This window comes from Natator depressus, chromosome 2, assembly GCF_965152275.1.
Source record: "Natator depressus isolate rNatDep1 chromosome 2, rNatDep2.hap1, whole genome shotgun sequence".
NCBI lineage: Eukaryota > Metazoa > Chordata > Testudines > Cheloniidae > Natator > Natator depressus.
In genome coordinates this window covers 104995603-105020416 of record NC_134235.1, presented here as the reverse complement: position 1 = coordinate 105020416, position 24814 = coordinate 104995603, and the positions used below count along the sequence as shown (strand labels likewise).

Genomic DNA, 24814 nt, shown 5'->3' with positions numbered 1-24814 from the left:
TAAGCTTCCATTAGACACTTTGCAGGACTCTTTCTGGGTAAATACTATGAAAGCAGTGTGCAAGTAGCTGCTGTTACAGAAGAGTGACCCCCTTGCCAGTTGGCGCTAAGGCATTCTTAGGGTCACATAGGATTCTTAGGAATTGCAGGATCAGGCACTATTATAGTGTTACTGCTTTATATATGACATGGGGCCAGATTCTGACACCTTTACTCATACTGAGCATCACACCTTGAATACTAGCCAATGTGCATAGGGGTATCCAAATCTTACCCTTCATGTTTTTAAACAAAAAGAATTACACAACAAAAGAAGCCTTTCAAATTGCTATAAACATAGTTTAAGAGGAATTTTGACAATACACGATGTAAGTAGTCCCAGTGATGCTAATGGAGCTACTTGTGGAGTAATATACTACTCCGTGCAAGTGAATACCATAATCTGTTCCTATGTTTCTGCTAAGTGAACCATTTTTACTGAGGTTTTTAAATTGTGTTGAAGAGTCAGGAAGGGCAGGTCTACACTACGGGGCTAAGTTGACCTAAGTTCCGCAACTCCGGCTACATGAATAACCTAGTTGAAGTCGACATACCTTAGGTCGACCTATTGCAGTGTCTACGCTGCATTGGGTCGACTGGAGAAACTCTCCTGTACACTTACCTTGTGCTTCTCGTTCTGGTGGAGTACCGGAGTTGACAAGAGAGCAATCAGTGGTCTATTTAGCGGGTCTTCACTAGACTCACTAAAATCAACCCCCCAGTGGATCGATCACCACACGTCAATCTCCCGGTAAGTGGAGACAAGCGCGAAGGAAAAGGAGGCCTTCAAAAACTCCCAATAGTCATACATTGTGTGTGTGTGTGTGTGTGTGTGTGTGTGTGTGTGTGTGTGTGTGTGTGTATATATATACACATACATACATACATACACACACACACACACACACACACACACACACACAAATGCGATTTTCAAAGGGGGAGGAGGGTCAAAGAATTTACTGATGAAATTATTGGTGCAACGTGTCATACACATTTGAAAAGACAGCTTGAAATATTGCCACTGAATTCTCAAATGAAGCCCACCAGATCATGCAGGGATATAAAAAGATTGCGCTTGCACAGAATGTTTTACCAGCTCTGGGTAACATTGTGCTTTTATGGGTCTCAAATAACTATGCAATTACTCCTTAATTAGTACACGGTAATCATCATGTAATCACAGAACAAGTACATGCCAAGTTACACAGAAATTACACTTGAAGCAACCATGTAACTTTAAATATAGTCATGTTTTGTGTAACTTTTAGATCTTTTGGTACAATAATTTGCAAGAAATGCATAACCAAATTCTTAGTACATGAAAGGTAATTACTAATGGACACTTGTTCTGATTTGTGCATGGATATTTGCATGTGTCCAGTTCTGCATACACGAACTTCTTTCCCCAAATGGAACTACATGGTCTCCACATGCAAATATACAAACATAAGTTAGGAATTAAGGGTGTGCATTGGAGTATGCATTTGCACAAGGGTATGCACAAGGCGTGCTCTCACTTTCAATCTGGTCCTTAACCTGCAGTATGTACTATGCAGTACTATGCAGTACTATGTTTTTATGTGTGTGGTTATATAGGCCTTGCAAATTAATTGTTAGATTTATAGACTGAACATAAAGCACTACTAGTTAAAATTGTCACAACTTTGTTTCCCTCAAAGCTGTTTTGGCTGGGAAAAAGAAACTGGCATTTCTGACCACCTCTCAAATCTAATTCTCTGCTGAAACACATGAAGTGAGTCCCACACCCTTCTGAACTCAGTGGGAATTTTGCCACTGATTTCACCCAGGGGTTGGCCAGATTTCTCCCCGTGTTTTTGTTCCCTCCATTCTACCAACAGTTTGAAACCTCTTTGGGACAGCAATTGTGTGTGTGAGCGCACAAAGGATCTCTGATCATGTCTGGAAACACTTATGCCCCTTTCTGGGGAAGTCTCTCTGTCTCAAGAGGTAGGAGAACCGATGGAAGTATCTCTGAAAGCACCATTGGCTACTGCTGGCTCCCAAAGTGACATCTCCTTGTGGCCAAGGAGCACAAAATGGTTTGGTTGGTCATGAAGAGAATGCAGTGTCAGCTCTCAAAGAACAAGAGACTATTATTGAACCTCAAGTCTTCTACACTCAGCTGGATCTATGCCAGAGGTTTGTAACCATGAGATCCTTCTCATCGTAATTGTTAGGGCCACGAGCCTGGACGAGGCATCCAATTAACCAGGGCTGACTGCAATGATGTCTTGGCCATAAACGGCCCTCTGCAACAAAAGACTAACTCCTCCCTGAAGGATTCTGGTAGCTGAGCCACAAATCTGGACCGAGCGTCCCAGTTCAGTCATGTTATACAGTAGCACTTTCTGGTTGGCAATACACATCTGCAAGAAAGAAAAGTCTCGTCAGCCTCTTCCTATCACATCCAGCCTTTTTGCCTCTTTCTTTAGGTGCAGATTTATATCTTCCCTGCTGCTCTCTTGTTTGCCTCTGTTACAACCAGGGAATTAGGAGATGGATGTGAGAAGAAACATCTGAAAGCCTTCATGAGCACATAGTACCTCATCAGCATATTTTTCTATGGGCATTAACATAGATAGGATATTTCATAGGGATTTAGCAGGCTCTAATATTGCTTCATTTATAGGGAGAGCAACTCTCCCAGGAGCTAAGGTCTGGAGGATATCTATTCATTTCTGAGTATTTTGGACAAACTCTGCCTGAATACCCAACACTGAAACCATCTGTCTTAGACAGTCCTGACACTATTTGAAATCATACAGCAGTGGAGATGCTTAATTGGGCAATGCAGTGTCCTCTGGCAACAAGGATGACAATGGATGCAGCTTGTCTTGTGATGGTGCTATCAGAGGGGCTAAGGTTTCAGGTTGCTCCAACACAGAAGCCATCTCTCTGTGGCTACAGGATTGGTGGCTCTGGCAGGGGAACTATCCTAGGTGGTCTTACCCAGGAGTGGACAGATGACCAGGACTTAGCCAAATGACAGACTTCCCAGGGATTTCACTGAGACCACTGTGGGTAGGGATATAGCACTGATGGGCAGTAGGATCAAGCCAGTAGCCCTTGTCTCTGGTGTGGGAATGGTACCGATCCTGTGACTAAGACTCCCACTGCGGTTCAATGACCTTCAACACCAGAAACCTGAGAGGGAAGGGGAAGGAGCTGCCTCGGCAACTGATCACGAAGACTCTTCAGTGGGGTCATGGGGCTGGGGGAAGCTATTCCTGATGGGGGCCCCATGCACCTCACCTCATCCATAATCCAACACTTCGATCCAATTGATACCGAAGGAACAGCTGTTGGCCCTGAGAATAATAGTACTGGCATCTCACTCGCAGTTAGCCCCAGGACAGGTACTAGTATCAAAACAAGAGTTGGTACCAGGTCCACAAGATGCACACTGCATTGTAAGCAGCATCAGTACTGAAGACCTTATCTGCATTAGCAATCCTCTCTGTGATGAGCAGAAAGTCTACTGCACCTTGGGTAAGCTGTGGCACGGGCAATGGTGACAGCAACAATGATACTTCTCTTGCCCATCCAGGGATCGCTGAGAATATAGAGGCTAATGCCACTACAGTCGAATGTTTCTCAATCAGTGGCAAGTCAGGAGCAGAGAGGCACAGCAAATCCACTGCTACTTGATATGTGGTCAGTGTGGAAACAAACAGTGCTGACATCTGTACCAGACTCAATGGATGCCCCTGAGGTAGTAATGGCATCAACAGTACGGTGTCCACCTAGTCCCTCATCAACACCAGAGAGTGGGTTGACAGCCCAGTTCTATCTCACATACCTGAAGACTCACTGTGCTGGTCACTACTTCCCCTGGAAGGAGAAGAATCTATCCGAGCTCCGGAACAGCCCCAGTTTATTCTGTGGGATCCCTTCCTCAGGGGACCTGAAGGAGAACGATCCCTCTTCCTCTTGGGCAAGGAAACCAAGCCCTGTTGACGCATCCCAGACCATACCAGGGCTCTTTTTAATACTCTACATTGGTCCCTGGTGCTGAAGCAGGATCATGGCTTGCTTAAGATGCTGCTTTAACCTCAAGTCTCTGGACACCTGTGTCCTTCCTCCACCCCCCCCCCCCAAAAAAAAACCACTTACAGATGGAGTACATTTCCTCAATGTGTCCCTCCCTGAGGCACAAACACTGATTATGGAGGCTGCTATTGGGGATAGCTACCCCACATGAAGGAAAGCGCTTAACACCTGGTGAGGGCATCCCACTGGGGGCAGGGGGTGAGGAGAAAGCCATCACTAAAAGAAAGGATACTAACTGACTAATGTACAGAAAAATCAGAGAAATTGTGAAACAAGCGAGGTAAAACTACACTGAGCACTCTGCGGGTGGTAAGGAGGAAACGAGGGGTCCGAGCAGCACTGACCCTGGCCCCACCCATTTGTCTTTTCACCAAAGGAGGATCTGTCTCCCTACATGAGTGACTATTTCCAATGAAGAATTCCTGCTGTTGCTACAGTCTTGCCATATAGCTCGCTTTGTAATACCAAGTTGTATTCATTACATGCTACATATAAACAAAGGGTAAGATGAGATCAAATCACCCAACTGCCAAGTTCTGAAGGGACTGTTTCACTTGACGGACACAACAAACTAGCCATTCAAACCACATAAAAACCATTGATGGAGAGGTTCCTGCTCTTACACACTATGAGCTTTAGGTTACATCTCCTCCTGTGCCTCCTTAACAGAGCAGAGTTTTCAAACCAGCTTTATTCCAGAAGACAAGCTGAAATAGGAGATTGGAAACTAGATGCCATGTTGGCTAAAGACCTGAACCGTGTGTAGCTAGAAAGCTTGTCTCTTTCACCAACTGAAGCTGGTGCAATAAATTACCACCTCACCCACCTTCTCTCGCAAAACACCTGAAGACCGTTCAGAAGAGTAAATAAATGATCCAGGGGTGTGAGAAATACACACACACACACACACACACTCAGAACCAGTACTATGGAGAACTTGAGGTCTGCAATATTTTATAGATCACTGTTTGAAGGACAGATTTGCCTTTACGCCCAGCCCTGAGGAGGAGGAGCAGAAGCCTGGGAGTTACTAAGTCTCAAACCTGCTACCTCTGAGGGAAAAGTAAGTTACTGCCCTTGAAAAGACAATGCTTGCTTTGCCCTTGCAACTGGCCAGTCTTGCCTGCTGCCCACGCTTCTCTGCCATTTCCCAGCCCACTTGCTCACAAGAGCGGTACCTCAAAAACTGGGACTAACCTCCAGATCCAAGATCTGGTCTGTCTTGACTGAGCAAGGGAAGGAATGGAGGAGGGCCTTACCACTTTCACTCCCCTACTCAGCCCTCCAAGACAAGTGCACAATCCAGCCCTAAAAGTTTCTACGTCATCATCATAGTTCATCGAAGTGGCCCTTAATTCAAAGTGACATTCAGTTTACAAAAGTACCACACACTTGTACTAATCATGTGTGTCTGCAGGAACGTACATTCCAGTACTCTATTAGGGCTTGGGTACTTACATGGTTTCAGACTTCCAGGAACAGATAAGATTTGTCTGCGTTTGTTGGTGTTTGAAACTCTTTTTTTTTTTTAAATATATAAAGAGGAATAGTTCCATTCTGAATTGTGAATGGAACAGCCATTAAGAATCCTGTTGAGAGACAGTTTCCATCAGTGCAGGGACTTGCATGTGGCAGATACTATATCCTCGGAGAATCAAACAAATTTAAGTCACTTTGTAAAATATATTAGAGGACTAAAACCTTAAGTACAGCATGAGGAAGTAGCTACATTAGAAATGTTGTCTGGTTAGACTTCACCCAAGGGACAAGTTGAATCCCCTCTATAAACTGGAAAATGAATATAAGGAATTGGACAATACTGATGTCTAGCTATGAAATTTCTAACTGTTTAAAATTATTAAATTTACATCCATAACTTTTATTGTACAATGAATTCCATACTGGCAAATAAAAATGAGAGATATAAAGAGACTATATATGAATGTCAAAAAAAATGGCCAATTCTAAGCTCCACTAAGATATGTTAAAGGAAAAATATTGTATCTAGCTCATGCAATGAGTACTGATATATTGTCATGTACAGTCTGGTCTGAAATGTTTCAACACAAGATTTTTGTTGGGAGGAGTTTGGTCTAAGAACTCCACACCATAACCACACTATGTATCCTGCACCATTCTTACTAAAATTTACCATAATCAATAACACAAGGACTACCATTATATTTCAAAGACTTCTCTATTAGAACACAGCCATTTCTTGGATTGCCAGCAGAAAAACAAAAACAAACCCTAGTTTTTGGCCTTTTTAAATAAGCTATTGAAATATATTTGTAGAGTGGGGACTTTTTTAGAAGCTGTCCATTGAGTCTCCTGCTTACAGGAGTTCATGGCTAGAGGAAGGAAATTCAGAGCAGGATAGGAAAAAAAACACACCCTAAAATTTAAATTTACACTTCATACTTCTAATTATTCCTGCACACACCAACCTTTTGTAATAAGGGTGAAATGTGATTGTGATAGGTGATTAGAGCCATTAAATTTGTGCATGGCATGTGAAAACTTAAAACTGAAATTTGATGTTACCTTCATTATGTGCTAGGAACGCAAGTACAGGAAAGCATCAGCTTGAGTAGGTTTTGTAAAATATCCGGTGCAATAGCAAAATGCTGAGTCAAGCACTAAAAGTGTGAGTAGGCATGAATTTAATGGCATATAAACTGAAATAGTATATTATTTCTATTGTGGTCAGAACTCAAATGGGGGAGGGAGCAAAGAAGTGGTGGTACTCTCACAAGGTCTGCCCCTTGAGATGCCCCCTCACAGCAAACCACGGATATGTTCAAAATAGGATCATGCAAGCTCTGCTGAGCCCCTCAGGCTTGATTCTTCATCAGTAGTGTTTTTATATATATTTTTTGGGCAGGGCTAGATTAAGGCACTGGCAGAATAAGCACCTTGTGCAGAGTCCGAGTTCCCAGAGTTCTGCAATAGCATCAGAATTTGAGCTTTCATTGACAAAACAAATTTTGTAGCCCTTATTGTGACAGAGGCCCAGTTTGCATTAAACTATATCTACACTACAACAGAACAGCTACCACACTGCAGCTATGCTGCTGTAGTGTCGCAGTGTATACGCCAGCTACAGCAACAGAAGAGATTTTTCCATTACTTTTAATCTATCCTTTTAAGAGGCAGTAACAAGGCTGACAGAAGAATTCTTCCATAGAGCTAGTAGTGTCTCTTTCACACCCTGAGCAACCTAGATGAAATTAGCTAAGTTTTAGCTGTACTCCAGGCCTGCGTATAACATCTGTCTGCCTGAGTTTGTGGGCAGCCTCCAGCATATAGAGGAACAGCAGTCATTGAAGCCACTGGCTCCTCAGAATTGGAGCTAACTGGAAGGAGCAAGGGATCTTCTGTGCAACTAGCTCCCCCTTGTTAGGCCTCAGGGCTCTTCTTTCTCTCTTGCCTTTTGGTTCCACAGGTCAAAATTGGTTTAAACAAAAAAAAGTGGTAGTTTCCAAAACAGTCTACCACTCCCAATAAATTCCACAGGTCTTCATAATGATACTCTCACGCTTCCATGCTTTGATCTGCAGTAAAATAGTTATCAATAGACAGATTTAAATAACGATCACTGGGCAGCTGAGTTAACAGTACGTTTCAGGGCTCTTAGAGCTATTATTTCAGGCTCTCTGAAGACTCAGATAAGCATCACTTGATTTATAGTCACTACAGTTTCAAGGTTACTGCCACAAAAACAAGGGCTAGAGACTTTTTTTTTTAATGAAAACTCAAATTCAGGGAAAAAGATGGTAGCCTCAAAAAAAGGGCTGCATCACTGACTTAACATGACCAAGCTCAGTTCAAGCCTTTACTGTGGTAGTAGATTGACGCCTCAGCCCAGTATCAAGGCCCCACTGTTAAGCACTGTGCATGTGCACACAGAAGAGTTCCTTGCCCTACAATGCTAATAATGCTAAACATGTAATAGCTTTAAAGTTTTTTTTTTCCCTTTTTAAATTTGTATTGTAGTGGTCATCTGAAACACTGCCCCCTTAAAAAGTTGCAGCAGTACTTCCCTCAAGGCTAGATGATGCACAGGGAGCAGGACCCAGGCACATCTCCAGCCTGATTCTTACACCTCTGTTGGTATGTGCATCACTAGCTAAACCTCACTTGCACGCACTGCCAGCAGTGTTGTGGTTGCCTCTGGCTTTGGTACACTGGGTGAAAAGGGCTCCCCATGCCCTCTTCCCACTCTATTCACGCACTTAGAAATAGGCACATGATGGCCCATAATATGGAGTTGATCATATTTAAAAGTAGTTTACCTTACAAGCCAAGTCCCCCGTGCTGCACTGAGAGCTACATACATGGACCCCAACTCCTGCTAAGCTCCAAGGAAATCAATGGGCTCTGTGCATGATAGTCTGGCTGTGCAGTTTCATGTGGGATTGGGAGCTAACTAAATCTAATGAGTACACAGAACATGGTAAAACTGGAATCTTTACATACGTTAATACCTTCCACATTAAATTCTGAGAAATTGAGTGTCTAATCAAATGTAACATTAAAGAGCACTTAAAAAAATCTTTTTATAAAATATTCAGTAAATGTGAAAGTGAAGAAATAGGCACTTAAGATATGCCCAGTAGAGATGATTAATATGAAAAGTGATTTGAGAATAAAAGCATTGTGTTCACTTTGCTTTTATTTGAGGGCAATATTAGTTCTTATGAAGTATGCAGATAGCTGCCAGGTACTTTGTGAAAACGTTTGTGAGCCCCCAAATTTAGCACAAACTATTATTCTGAAAATTCACACCAGTAATGCATTTGTTCATCTATTCAAGATTTGTTAGTCCTCATTCTGTTCTTTAAAAAGATTCAATCATTGAACATCAAGTTTTGGGAGCACAAGCAGCCACAAAACAGGGTCTCTCAGTACCAAATTCACCAAATAGTGAACATGAATCCTAATAGTCCTAGCTTGGTGGCTATAGCAAGTTCAAGTTGTGGCAGCAAGTTCTAGATTAGTCAGTTATCAGTGTTGTCTGCCCATAAATATGACTTCCGGTCAACTGCATGTATGATTCAAACATGTAGAAGAGCTAGCAGCTGACAATGGAAACTGCCATTGTTTGAAATCACCAACAACAGTGAAGATAGCACCCTACGTGAAAGACAGTGGGACAAGGAAGTTAGCACTGTGATTTCACATCCCACCAAAAAGTCCCTTTTATGTGGAAGCATCAAAACTGCTAATAAGCTGTTCTTGTTGTCTTCTAATATATCCTCTCCCTCACTGATCAACCAGCATCTTCTCCACTGCACAGCAGGGACAGTGGGAGTGGACATTTCAAGGCCCAAAGGCAGCAGCACCATCCCACCAACAATGCTGAGAGCATGAGCAGATAGTCTGAGGCCCACTACAAGCATCATCCTCCCATCAGAACTGGAGAAGCAGGAGTAGGAGGGAGCCAGAACCTGACAGCCAGAGCCTTATGAGTCAGTTGCAGAGGAAGGACAGGTTATAATTTTGTGAACAACATTAATTTTATTGGAATGTGTACATTTTTGTACTTTTAGGATTTTAGCAAATAAAAATCATAGAACTAGATTTGAATGTCCTGTACAGTATTAAGTAAATTGTTAGTATTAATTAACAAAACAAAACACTGCATTAAAAACCTGAGGAATTAGAGGTAATTACAGTCTGCTCATGGGCATTCTGTCAGCAGAAAGAGTAAATTCTTCACTGTACATTATTCAAAAATTCACGTTTAATGGTTCATAATTACGTTGGTACAAAAGAGAATTTGTACAAGACAACACTTCAGGTGAGGCATTACTAAGGCCTGATCAGGATGGAGGGCCTAAAATATTACAGAACTTCTTTCTTCATTCCTCTGTTGGTTAAAAACACTCAGCCTGCAACCTCAGAACTTAGGAGAATACCTTACTAGTCCATTCTATAATTAAACCCGACTGCACTGTCTTATTATTGTTTTGGTGGCCAAAACTAGGCACAAATTATCTAAAAGCAATATGCATTTTAATAGAGTATATGTAGATAAAACTGAATACAATAGTACTAACTTAAGAGCGGAGAATATGGTAGACTACATGTAAGTGGAAACAAAAGTTTGGAATAATTGAGAATCTATTGCTCACTTCTAGAAACTGCAGACAAACAGACGTACTCATTAGGAGTGAGTACGTCTGTTTATCTTCAAGTAGCTGCTTCATATTACAGTGAAAGAACACAAGAAAGCTTTAGGGGTTGTCCTGGGTTTTGTAAGTGATTCTACTGATGGAAATAGGGAAAATGCAAATCTCCTAGCTGCTGCCGTAGACTCCTGACCAGAACAAATGCATGTAATGACCACCATAAATGTTTCCATGAAAACAAACCCTTTACTCCAAATTCTTTCCTCGATATGTGTACAGATCCCATTGTCTGCAATATGTATGCATCTAAGGACAGAATTTGATCCTTAGTTTTCAGGATATTATTTAAAATCAAGTTCATACAGACTGTGATTGTATTTAGGAAACTAAGAGCCCAATCCATCATAGTGCTAAGCACCTCTCAAGAGGTGCTGAGTATCTTCAGCAAGCAGGAGTTGAGGTACTCTGCACCTGGAAGAATTGGGCCCTACTTAGCAATGGCTCATTCTTTTCTACACTCAGCAGCTTTCTTGATCCCCTCTTTACAACACTAAAAGCCCAGAAAGTAAATGTTATGTTTTGAAAATTCCAAATGTTAGATCCAGAGAAAATATATGAAATGGAACATGTTGATCAAAATCTACTTTTGATCACTATAATGGATTCTTCATTAACCATTTTCACTCTAAATCGAGTGCACTAAATAATGAAAAATCCAAAACACTGAAATTCAAATTCAGCAGCTAATATACAAGTTAGGACTGTTAGCAAATAATTTCTATAACTCTGAGGCAGGATAAATACTAAAAGGAAATAAGGTTACTTGATGGTTAGTAACCTATTAACTGACACCAACTGTTACAGCTGCAAATAAAACAAATGCATGATAAGATTAGGTATGTCGATTGCACCTGGCCATCTATAAATTGCGGTGTGATTTCCACTAGTCACTGTGATAAATATGCTTTTCACTTTGGTAAACCATGAGGAGAGAACTTTTGTGCCATTTGTACGAACTGATTTATTTTTCTATTTAGCAAGTTTTTTGCCTGGTATTAGATCACTGGTTTACAAGAAGAATAAAAGTACAAGTAGAACAAACAAGTTTGTAGCTCACTTGTGTATGTTGATTTACTCATCTAGAGCTGTACTCTTCAGCTAAAGGCAAACAAACAGTTTACACTGAAATTACCTACAAGATTGTCATGAAACCTTCCCATCTTTTTCTTCCTGCAGATTAATAACTTGTTCATGATTTATGCAGGCACAGTGGTCACATTCTTAAAGTTTCTTTTGAGTTAACAGTTCCACAAATAGTACTCTATTTTTCAGTATAGGAATATCTCCCAAACCAGTAGAATCTTTGAAAACAGAAGAAACTTGTAAAGTGACCAATGTATGCACATAACGTGACCCACACAGGACCAAATCCAACTCCCCACCTCCACAGATGAAGGCTTGTCAAATGCATTAGAATGACAGTGGTTCCACTGCATAGCAGAGTTGAGGAGGTGTAGGACATTGGCAGCCATGGCAGGGTGTCCAAAACGTCCTGCACAACATGGACCACCGCTCCACGGATGCTTCCAGCTGGCTGATACAGGAGGGGTTGGGCCAGAGCAGGGGGTACATGGAGGTAGGACTAATGGCTCTGCCACTATGTATTCTTTCCACTGAACACTTTCTCTATGCAGCTATGGTACAGGAGCAGCATGCATGGAGCATCTCTGCTACCACTCGTGGTCCTGGAAGGAAGGACTCCTTTCCCTTCTCCAACTGTGGAAGCCTTTTGTTGCCCACCCTGGCTAATTGTCTAAGTACATGGGTGGGGCAGGGGAACTTCCCTTTCAATAAATATTGCTGAAAAATATCAGGATATTCTAAAAGTAGCTTTTTGTCTGCTGCTGCACTTGTAGAATGGGTTCTGCTAAAGATTTGTGTGCTTAAACTTCCTTGCTGACCATTGACTTTACATCAACATTCAGATAGATCTCACAATTACTGGTGTATCCATTTCCTCCACAGAAGCACTATGAATCTGAACTGAAACTGCGAGTCATTAATTTTCTTAAATAACTAGATACCTGGACCAAATTTAGGCACTTTTAGCTTTCTCCACAAAACAGACTCAAAAGGAATATTAACTGTATTCCCATATTATAAATGTCAACTTCTCCCTTCCTCCAGAACAGGAGTAATCTGCATGGTAAAGGGGTGCCTGGAATCATGGCACGTCAGGGCAAGTGTCCTTTATAATGCACGGATCATAGCTTCAGCTCTTGTGGATCAGGAGAGGAATAGCACTCATGAAAGTTTTAGGAAAGCCAGAATCAAAGTTCTTTCTTTGTCCACCTCACACTTTAGCTTTTCTGGTATACAAGGAGGCGCACACACACCAGCCAAAATGTAGCTCTAGGGGCTTGCTATACAGGTCTCCAAACTACAGAATAAATTTATCCATTGGGCTAACTGCCAGGAAGGAACTTCTATGTTGAAGTGATAGATAATGTAAACCAATTCTTCCATCCTTGAAAAGTGCATGTGGCTATAGCCTCAGACCAGCTGCATTTGTGATGGTAGACCCACCAGAATCAGACTGATTTACCCCAAATGCATAATTTTTCTGTTTGCTATCAGTAGATTTTGATCAGTTATAGAGAAACTTCATTACGGCTGAGCTGATGAGTAATTTGCATTACTCAGGATCTGTGTGACTAATAATGACTTTCTGGATCCAATTGTTAAACTTTGGCTCCAAATTGCTTATTGACTGAAATTTAAAATCTGCTTTTCTCATTTCTTTGTAATTGTGGTTTAAAAATAACTGGACCATGGTTGGTTCATTTGCATAATTCCAATAATATTCACCTATTCAAGTCTCCCATTTACCCATCAGTATTTCATATGCAGTTAGTCAAGCATACATCTAACAAGAGGTCCTATATCCTAACTAAAGCATTGTAGAATATAGCAGTCCTCATTAAATTATAAGTTCCAGTACTAATGCCAGTTTATATCCAATGCAGTAATAGTTAGGAATCCCATTTAGCACCTATACCCCAAAACAAGGAAAATATCAGGGGGAAAAATAAAGTAGCTATTTACGTGTATAGACACACAGGTTAAACACTCACCATGTCTAGCAGGTGTACAAATGTCATAACTCCTCCCACAGCCAGATACTTAGAAATCTGAAAATCCAAAGGGCAAAATCTGATATCCGTTCAGCTGCCCTGATCTGCTATTATTCTGAAGTTAAAAAAAAAAAAAATTCAGATTTTTCAACTTTTGTTTTAATTGGTTTCTGATGCCTGGTTAGGACAGTTTCTTGCCATAAAGTGTATGAACCGAAGCTATAAGTGTTATGATATATTGAAAGGTTTCACAGTGGTAGCCTGTATCAGCAGAAAAAACAAGGAGTACTTGTGGCACCTTAGATTAACAAATGTATTTGGGCATAAGCTTTTGTGGGCTAAAACCCACTTCATCGGATGCATACTGTATTTTCCACTGCATGCATCCGATGAAGTGGGTATTAGTCCACAAAAGTTTATGCCCAAGTAAATTTGTTAGTCTCTAAGGTGCCACAAGTACTCCTTATTGTAGTTTTTTGCTGATACATTGAAAGTACCTGATTTTTAAGCAGTCTTTAGCAATGTAAAATAGATACTGGAGCTTCCTTCTGTCCTGTCAAGAGGATTTATTACTTCTGGTATCAATTAATCAAAATTAAATACAGTAATTTAAAACACTGATGTAAATTCAAACATCCTGCCTCATTTAAGCATACCTGGCACATTAAGATTAATCATACGCACTGGCTGAATGTGACAGGTATCAATATTCTATAGAAAGTGGTACAGAACTCTTCACTTTTACTGGAATTGTGTTAAAAGATATACAATTCTAAGAGCAACAGTAGAAGTAGAAAATACTTATTTGGACGTTTACTTGGAATATTTATTCATAGTTAAAATTTTAGTCTTACTCCACACAAACTCTAGTCAAGGTAAGATAAGTTACAGGATACACATGTATGGACATAACTGCCATTTAAACAGTTTATGCACGAAAACAGAGTATACTTACTAGTTTTAACACCTTTACTGACCTTTTAGATAAAGAAGGGAAGACACTGTTTTGTTTGCCCTGGACACAAAAATCATAGTAAAGAAACCTACTCTTTTTTTTTTTTTTTTAAACTTCTCCCTCATTTTTGGACTAAAACATATGTTTTGCATCACCCTTCAAAAACTTGCTGTTTTCTTCTTTGGCATTCTAAATTGTACACCAGAAATGCCAAATCAGGAAAATGAAGCTGTGAAGAATATTATTTGTGCCACAGAATCTAGCCCCACATTTTTTAAAGACTGTAGTGTAGAAAGGGGAGGTTTAAATTGTGGAGCACTGAGTAATTTTATCCCGGCAGTTACTACAAGTGTTATAGTCTAGAGCAGGGGTCTCAAACACGTGACCCGCAAAGTTATTTCCTGTGGCCCACCAGAGCTCCCCTCAGCCCCTGCCCCCCACCTCCACCCCCCCCAAGCACACCGCTCTTCCGCTACCTTCCTGCACTTCCCGCCACCAAACAGCTGTTTGGCGGTGCTTAGGACTTTCCAGGAGGGAGGGGGGAGGAGTGGGGATGCGGCAGGGCCGGGGCGGGGCTCATGGAAGGGTTGGAGTGCGGGCAGGGCTGGGGGCTTTTGTATCTTTGTACGAAAAGGTGTCAGTGATGCAGCCCTTGGGCCAATGTACTAGTCCTCATGTGGCCCTCGTGGTGATTTGAGTTTGAGATCCCTGGTCTAGAGAGACAAGACATAGTAAGCCAAATCTTAGTAATTGTCTCTTAAGGTCAATGCAGGGATGTGACTCCCACTATTTAGTTACAGGGGGTTCTTTCCATGCAGTTGGGGATCAATATAATTAAAGATAAGCAAAACAATCAGTTATTAGTTGTGTCCATTTTAATATTGAAGGGGGGGGCAGGGAGGAAAAACTAGCAAAACCAAATCAGAACACACAAAATAAGCAGCAAGCAATGGTTACTTCACTTACAATCTCTTTTGTATGTTGCTCTGTGGAGAGCTTTCAAAAGAAACTGCACCTTAAGAGTTTGGCCAGTCCTGGTGGGTACACTCTTCTCTAGTTAAAACCAAAAGTATATTATTCCCCAAATGCGTAGAGTTCTGTCTTAGTATATCATAAGGAACAAAAACAAAATTCCTTTGTCCAAATAGTTGGTGAATCCTGTTTAGTTTAGCATGAATAAACCAAACAGTTTATAAATGGGCAAAGGTAACCGATCTTAACTGTTTACTCAACAACCCCACAGTTCAGACTATGGGGATGTGAATTCCAGGACGCACTAGAGTGCTGCTCTGTAGTTCTCCCATTTGGATGCTGCTGATGTGAACTAAAAGGTATTTAGTTTGTTTTAATATAGTCCTCTTTCAAAGGAGACTACAGTAATGCAAACTAGACACCTTTTAGGCCTGGTTTACACAAGAAAATTAAGTTGGCTTAACTACATCACTCAGGGGTGTGAAAAAGCCTAACCCAAGTGGCATAGTTAAGACGACGTATCCCCAGTGTAGACAGTGCTAGAATTCTTCTGTCGACCTAGCTACTGCTTCTCATGGAGGTGGATTACTCCTCCAAATGGAGTAGGTTGTGCCTGAAGTGCTGCAGCAGCGCAGCTGTAGCATTTCATGGGTAGACATATGGAGTTCATGCCAGCAGCATCCACATGGGGAAATTACAAAGCAACACTCCAATGCATGCTTCAGTTCACACCACCAAAGTCCAAACTGTAGAGCTGTGCAGACAAGCTCAAAGTCCTATGAAACTGAAGGAAGTTTTAACTCAGTTACTTAAAAAAGAAGCCATTCAAGGAACTCCCTTGAGACAGGCAAATTAACAAATGTTAATCTTAAATTCAAATAAAATTCCACTATTTGTTTACCAAGGTTAGGCTACGTCTATACGATGGACCTTACACCGGCACAGCTGTACCACTGCAGCTCTGCCGCTGGAAGGTCTCCTGTGCAGCTGCTCTATGCCGGGGGGGCGGGTAGGGTGGGGGGAAGCTCTCCTGTCGGCGTAATTAAACCACCCCCAACGAGTGGTGGTAGCAATGTCGGCGGGGGACGCTCTCCTGCCAACAGCACTGTCCACACTGGCGCTATTGTTGATGGAAACTTATGTCAGTTGGGGAGTAGTGGGGTTTTCTCCTCCACACCCCTGGCCAACAAAAGTTTTGCTGACAAGCGCTAGTGTAGACAAAGCCTTAGCTTATGTCTCCTTTCCAGGAGTATCTTATATTACAATAGCATTTCAATATCCCACTGAAATTATTTCAAAAACAAATTTAAATCGAATCAATTGGCAGTACTTTTACACCTCCTTCTCACCAATGATGCTGAAGTCTCAGGGAAGTCCTATTCACAAGCAGTGCTGGGCTGAATATTTGCGGCTGCTTGAGGCTGTATTGTGGCTTTTTCTTCTTAACTGTCTTGTTGATGCAGTTTGCTGGCTTCTGGAGATAGGATGAAATGAACAGGTCAAGGTGAGATGAGTGCTGAAAGTGTAGGATTGTAGGCATGCATAAAGGTAAGAGTATAAGCATGACTAGGCATTTATGTAAAGAGCCTAAGAGTTCAGAGAAAATTCTTCTTTCCATAGTCTCACTGAAGGTACAAAGCACATCTTTTTCAGGGTACCGACTGGATTCAAAGAGACTCCACTTTTATGACTTAAGTTATGACACAGATAAATACATCCTTAAGCATCATTCCTCTCTGATTCTGAATAGAGGGTGTCCTCATTCTTTTACACAGCCAAGTTCCTTTCTCAAACACACCCAACCAATTTTTTTTAGGATTTCTTGAGATAAAGATCACATCTATACCATGCTGGTGTCTTGCACAAGGAATAGGGTGGCCATTCACACGTTCCAGTACCCCCAGGAATGCCCCAACCCCAAAACCACATTTGGAGCGCTAGCCATGCAAAAAGATTATTATCCAGTTTATAACTGGACAAAAGATCTCCCCCACAAGAAGGATGGGGGTCAGCCACCTCTTGAGCACCTACTCATGGCCAGAGGTCTCTCTGCAGCACCCTGCCTATGTTTCCCTTCTTATTTCTTTAAGAAACTCAAAAACAACCCAAAGTTCATTGAAACACTTCTCCTCCGGGGGGTCCTAATTTATTCAGCTCTCAGGGTACACAATGGTCCTTCAAGGACACCCAGTTCAATATTTGTCTCTTTCCCTTGGGTAGAGCAGCCCTCTGCTCTCCTTCCCAGAGCTGGGTCCTAATTCAACAGTCATTTTCAGGCTTTACCTGGCTGGAGTTCAGTCTCCTGGCTCTGACTTCTCAACTCCCATGCTATCAATCTCTGCCCTACAGCAGCCTCTCTCACTCCCTATAGTTACCTGAGTTTCCCCCCTTCACTACAGCTTCCCTCTGCCCTTCATAGGGGAATCACCTGTCCTTCATCAGGCACCATCCATGCTGATAACATGGCACAGGTGGGCTGGAGCAGTTCCTTCAGTAATCAGGGTTGGCTGGCCCAGGCATCCAGCCCTTAAAAGGCAAGCCACCCTGTTACTGTTCTGTTCTTTGAGAAAACAATCTTGTGCTTGTTGACCTTTCTGACCAAACGGTTCCCTAACTTACTGCATTTGTAGTACATTTATGACTTGCTGTTGAGGACCCCTATCAAATGTTATATGCAAGGCAAAAATCACAACAGCACTTTTACACCTTTTAAAACATAGTATAAAAGAAAACAGTACAGAATATTAAGGCAATAATAGCTGTATTCCTGTCAGTGTAAACACATTTGCAGGTAATAAATAGGCTTTCTGGACATAAATGTCATCCTTTTTCACATTTTTGGTGCTTGTCATAGGTTGACAAAAAACACAGATTTCTTAGGAATTTCCTTAATTAGATAATTTCATTGCAGTAAATAAGCAACCAGAAACATAAGCAGGTGAAGCAACTATTCTCCAAGAGTCCCATGTATAAAATAACATCTCCTAAATTCAGTGGTGAAATTAAGAAGGTAATAACTAAAGTGAGAACAACAAATTATAATAATCGTATAACCATATTTGTTAGTTATGAATAACTATATTATTAACCAATATAGAAGCCTATCCCCTACACAAAGCTTGCCTTATTATTTAGTGTTGGTCCCTGTGTGTAGTTTTTGTCTCTGGCAGTGAGACCGATTTGGAATGGGGGGGAAAGGGGAGGGGGGAAAAGAGACAGAAAGGGACAATTGGGGAAACAAATCTCTACTCAGATGCTACCCTCCTGTTTGAAGGAAGCAAAGGAACAACCCTGACCATAGAACTACAGGGCCTTTTGAAATGCCATAAAATCGAGATGTTCACACCTCAACCCAGGATACCGGATTACCCTTTGCACCAGGAGTACATCTACACACTGTACCCCAAAGGGGGAGAAATCCGATACAAAATTCGGGCTGCCCCAAGTCTCCCCCTTCAAAGGCTCAAGAATTGTTCCAAAGCCCATGTAGAGTCTTTCACCCCAAACAAATATGGAGGTAAAATTCAACTGTGGCTCCTCTCCTCGGCCGCCCCCAACCCCATGCACTGGTTAAAGTACCTAGTGAGATTTTACGCGCCTGTCTCGCCGCGGGTGGATTTAATTTTGCAAGACTAGACTAACCACTGCCCCAGATTGCAGCACTTTGCTGTCTGGTCCCTTGCTGGGAAATGCGAGATCTGGAGCCCCAGACTGCGGCTGAGCTTGAGCCTCATCTCCCGGGCCAATGCTCGGGGAATTAAAAAACAAAAATGTGGCCTGAGCCCAGGGAGGGGTGAATTCAATCCTCGCAGCCCAGCTGAGGCGGGCATGCTAGCTGAGCCGGCACGGAGCGAGGGCGTAGGGAAAGCTAAGGCAGCTCCAGCCGGCACTGAAAGAAAACCACCCGGTGCAGCTGCCCTGGCCCGAGACTAGGCTGCACCGCGCGCTCCCTGGCCCGCGTCCCGCCCACTCGCTCCTGTGCCTGGCTGGCTGTCGCCGGGCTAGACCGGAGGAGCCTGCGCCTCTCCGACTCCAGCCGCTCCGCGCCACCTGCCTGTCTCGCGCCGCCACGCGCCCGGCCCCGGCCCCCTCCCCCTTCCTTTCCCCCAGACAAGCGTCGCGTGGCAGCTGTTTAAGCTTCCTACTCTCCCCCCCCTCCCCCCGCGCCAGCCATGTCTATGCATCGGATCTTCCCCCCCCTCCCGAGCCCTCCACAGGCTACAAAAAGGGGGGGGAGGGAGACGTGCGAGAAAAAGGGATGCAAATAACAGCGAGAGTTTCCTCCACGTGCAACCCCAGGGGCGATATACCTAGCGCTGCTGGGTGCGTGCAGTGAGTTGGCGTGTGGTATGTGTGCATTGGACGGGAGGTGTGTGAGTCATTGGCACTGGACTGGCGGTTCCTGACTGTGTTTGGGACTGGGAGGGTGCGGGGATTATATGCCTTGGGTTGGAGCGGTTATATGCGCATCAGAGTAGCGCTTCTTTGTACGCCTTCGATTGGGAAAGTGGGGGCATCTTGTGTGCACTGGGTTGGGGGGCTCCATATTCCTCCCCCAGTATCCCGTATTGCTCTAAAGCGGGTCGGTTGACCTGCCGTTTTTAAACTGTGGAAATAGGGATAATACAACGCGTGGTAAGGGTTTTAAATCTCTCTGTTGGGCGAGTTTCAGCCACGGCGCTAACGGGCTGGCGACAGCGCCTTTCCGCACAGGAAAGTCGTAGGGACTCTTGCTGAAGGCTCCCTATTTGCATGCGGTGCGCCTGGCTCTGAGAGCTGTGAACTCAAAGTTCAGCCACACCATGTCAAGCCCTGAAAAGCTTCTCCACACTGACGCCAGAGGTAACCTTCGAAAGCGACCTGTTACCTACCTGCCACCTGGTGCCTCATCTTCTGTTCCTGCTCAAACTTGACCCCTCCTCCTCCCACAGGTGCTTTGATCCTTACAGAAACCAAAGGAGTCTTTTAAACTAAGCGCTGCCTTGTTTTTCTATAAGCAGCGGCATCAGCTTCCTCTGTTTCCAGTTTCTCTCCGTGACCCCGTCACAACCCTCTGGGGAGAAAACAGGAAAAGGAGGGGGGAGAATGGAATAAATAGCTTCAGCGCTTGCTGCTCTGGGGATTCAGGCACAATCTGCTTTGCTGCCCTTCGCTGTGCATTTATAGTGGGGAGGGGGAAATGGGAGGGTCAGGTTTTTTCCCCAGCAGCTTTCAAGAGACAAGTGATCTGAAAGCTTATAACCGAACTGTCTCTTAAATCTTATCCTACGCTCTACTATGGAAAATACACATGATATGCAAGAATCAGGAAAACAACAATTCCGAGTTTGGATGTTTATAGATTTATAAATAAAATACATGATCTATACCATAACAACATAAAGCATACATTTGTAGAGTGAAGCCATACTGCAGTGGAGATGCATGCACTGTATATGTACAATGTACACACTCTACATTCAATATCTACATTAAGCACTATGTAAAGATACAGCAGTACACTGTATGTTTAAAATATATGGGTGGTATGGATGTGATATTTACTAGAGTAAATATCTGTACAGCAGTATACTGTATTGTAACTACATAGGGAAATGGTATTCTGTATGCAGGCATTAATAAGAACACTGACTTCAGAAGGAATCAGCCATTCCCCCATGTTCGGGGATTCACAGAAACTAGTTGAACATTTTGGCACTGTAAGGTGTAATTGACTATATAGCCACTTTTAAGGCCATGATCACTTCTTATTCAGAATTTCTTAGGCTTCTTGTCCAGTCATTACACTTGCAAGAGAGAGAAGTTTTTAAATGTGGCTTCCAATTCATTTCTCTCCGTCCACACAATCGAGAAAAAAAAAATCTTTAGCAGCTGCCATGTAAGGTTGAGCACCATTAATCCTTGTTTTGAGAAAAAGAAAAGATCTGCTGCATTATTAAATCAGCCATTTTAACTGATGGAACCATCTTTGTACCTTGCTAATTCTTAAGTAAAACTTCAGTGTCTTTATTTTTCATATTGTAGCTGTGTCCTGAAGACATTTATATGGATAATTGATTTACTGAATACTCATCTGTTTTATAAGCAAGAGATAATCTAACACAATAAATTGTAAACTCTAGTTTTCAGCTACAAGTATAATAACAATAAAGACAGTGCTTAATATATGCAAGGGCTGAGCCCTGGCGCCTCTAGGCTTGGCAGTTCAGCACCTCTGGGCTTGCTGCATCAGTTATGAAAGTAAAAACATTGCTTGAGCCTCAGCACCTCTTTCATTACAAATTAAGCACTGAATAATACCTTAATTTTCCTTGTCAGTTTGAGATTTTCTGTCAGCTGAAAAGTGCTTAACCTGTGTGTGTTATTCCTCATGAGAGGTCCTTTCTAGAAACCCACTGGAGTTCTTTCAGAAACTTTAGAGCTGTAAGCTGCTCAATAAAATGGGGGTGGGGGAGGATAAAACCTTAGATTTGTCAGATCCACGTTTTCCCACGTTTACTTCTTTTACAGAAGAGGCTCAGCTCTGCCACCTAGCGTCCTTTTTTCCACCCCCAGACTTGGAAAACCTACAGCTCCAGTCCTTTTAAGTTATTAAACGTGGAGAGATTTTGACAGCGCTGTTAAAACTGCCTTTTAGCTGAAAGCAGAATGTTCGCACTTTACTTATATGTTAAATTTCTTTGGCCACTCTGAATGGTTCTCAGCCCACATTCAATAATTAAGAATGGAAACCATGATTAACTTAAAGTACACTGCCAAGAAATATAATAAAATATTTTTTAAATGTTCGTTGTGATTACAAGGTTCAAAATTTTACCAACCATTTTGTCTTTTTCCTTTTAGCAAAAATTGATTTTCCCTTCCCACGCACATACTCTTTGAATGGCGATAAAACTGACATGACTGTTTTCATTAACATAAACATTGATTTATATTGCCACAGTAGTGATAGTGATCAAGACCCTGCTTCTGGTAACAGATTTAGAGGAAAAGGTTCTTTTGGATGCATTTTCCTGTAGGTTTATTTGCTACACTTTGTATCTATCTCTACAAATTTCTTTAGGTGTGGTACCTTGATTTCTTCTTTAGCCTATTTAGAAACATGAGGCTATTTTAGATATCTTGCAATTTAAATAAATTTACAGTTAGATTTTAACATACATTGAAATGTCTGTAGATACCCAAGATAACAAGGAAATAGGTGGACTTTGTTACTGGCTCTATTCAGTCACAGCTTTTTCAGGATTTTACACATGGATAGAAATGGTGTGAATAAAGTCAGTAGCACTTTATGACACCAAAACACTTTTGAACCTGTTTAGACTCCCACTGATTGCAATAGATGTAGGTACTTCATGAAGTAATATATTTAATGTCAGCACAGCTGTGAGGGAAATGGGCCAAATTCCTCTCTATACTGGTGTAAATCTGATGCAACTATATTGATGTTACTGGAGTTGCCATTGTAACTGAGAAGAGACTTTGATCCAATGTTTGAAGAAGCTACTCCTGAACAGCCAGCAGACTGAATACAAAATATTAATTGTGTAGGCCCAACAATAAGAGACTACTGTCTTTAAAAAAAAAATCAGTGATTTAGTTAGAGGTTTAAAACAACAAACATAGAGAGTAGATACTTAGAATTCACAGGACTTTTCTCAGCACTTCATAGCAGTTGTAGTTTGGTTCAAATTCGGAGCCTAAAAAAATCATAGCTTGTATTCAAACTAAATAGTCTTTGAAAGGACACTATCATAGGCTTTCCATTTTTGAAAAATATATAACTTTCGTATGCTACTTTCTTAGAACCTTGAAAAGTTCCCTTCAATTTTTTTTTCTATTTAGCAAACATTATTTTCCCTGCTCTTTTTTCCCACTGGAAGTGAAATTGACATATCTGATTTGCTGAACAGCCTTTTGGTTACTGGCATAACCACTGATGTCAAGCAAAGTTTGGAGAAGAGTGATTTTTGTTGTTTTTTGGTGCGCCTATGCCTTTAACCCCAGAGTTTATTTAACTGGTGCTACTACAGGGGATGCAGGAGAGCTCTATAGCACAAATCATGATTACATTTTATCCTTTTAAAACTTTGATTGATTTATTTTATTTACTGGAGGCAGAATGTTGGATTAAAAAATCCCTAAAATATCTGTTTTCCATCAGGTTATAACAATTATAGCACATAAGAGAGTAGAGGCCTAAACTACTCTGACAGTGTTTTTAAAATAGACAAAAAGAATACAGTACAAATGTGTTTGACAATTTAGATATCCGTCCTAATTAGGAAAAAAAATCAAAATAGCACCCACCCAATTTATAATCTTGTCTGTCGTGTCTGCAAACCATTCTTTGTTGAATATATTGGTCACAGAGCAGCAACTTCCCACAAGAGATCCCCCTTTCCTTCCCTCATCAGATTAAAAACAAAACAAAACATCTCTGTCACAATACTCACTGTGTACCAGAGGTGCTGCAAGAAGTTCAATGACAGATGTGGAAGACCTCTATCACCTTGCACCAGTGCACCCTGAACCAAGTAGGCTTGCCAGCAGACAGGATGCCTGTAGTACAATGATGAAGCAAACAGAAGGGTGTGAATGGTAAACATTAGCTAAGATAAATGCCTTTTCCTCCCACCCAGCTTCCAGAGGAAAATGAGATAGAAGCTATCCCCTACACAAAAATTACTTATAATTCTATTGTTATAATAACAGAACTGTGTCTCATGGTTGATCCTTAATCTGAGCCCTGGAGAAAATGTGATCTGATTTCAATCATTGCAGCGTTCAAAAAGCAATCTGCTTGGGAGGAATGGGAATCTTTGAATTTCCTACAAGCATTGCAAGTATTTTGTGTTAATTATAAGTGAATAAATTGCTGTAAGGAGTGTTATACAATGTATCAGCATCTGTGATATAGGCATGAATGTGAAAATATTTGTGATGACAGGTGTCTACCCACTTTCTCAGTGCCCTTTTAAATCAGTGATTTATGCTTGCTGTCTCTGCCTTCCCTTTCCCTTTTCTTCTGGTCCTTTCTCAGAATGAATCCTCTCCCTGAGGAACCGATTTTTTACACCACATGCTGATTTTTTTCCTTTCGGTGCTGAAAGGAACTAATATTCACAGATAATCACTTTTCCCTTCATGCAGAAAGTAAAGCTCCCCGTGTACACTAGTTCACTTCTCCCCATCCAACTCATCGAACGTAAAGGATAGAATATATTTCCCCCTTCCCACTCCTCAATAATTTAGTGCATTATCACACACACACACGGGAGTGGGAGGGAAGAGAAGAGGGGAGGAGAAATGCAAAAGGGAAAAAGAGACTCAGAAATCTCAGCTGCACTTCTGGCCCTTTTAAAAAGTTTGCTCTGTAAATTGGAATGAGGTCAGATTTGGAGCTTCTCATTGCACGCGGTGATTATTATTGCATCGGGTTCCAAGCCAATAGCAGCCGGCGGGGTGGGGTTTGGCACGAGGAAGCGTTGGATACAGCGAGTGATT

General features: G+C 41.9%; 1 long non-coding RNA gene across 1 annotated transcript; it reads right to left on the bottom strand.

Annotated features, from left to right (window-relative positions):
- Window positions 1–1155: 1155 nt before the first annotated feature.
- Window positions 1156–24690, bottom strand: LOC141982582 (uncharacterized). The gene is made up of 6 exons (XR_012638130.1): window positions 24270–24690; window positions 23764–23869; window positions 20179–20360; window positions 16657–16781; window positions 13381–13495; window positions 1156–2428 (listed from the first exon to the last, which is right to left on the bottom strand). It is a non-coding gene; the product is annotated as an uncharacterized LOC141982582 (long non-coding RNA).
- Between the last annotated feature and the right edge of the window lie 124 nt (window positions 24691–24814).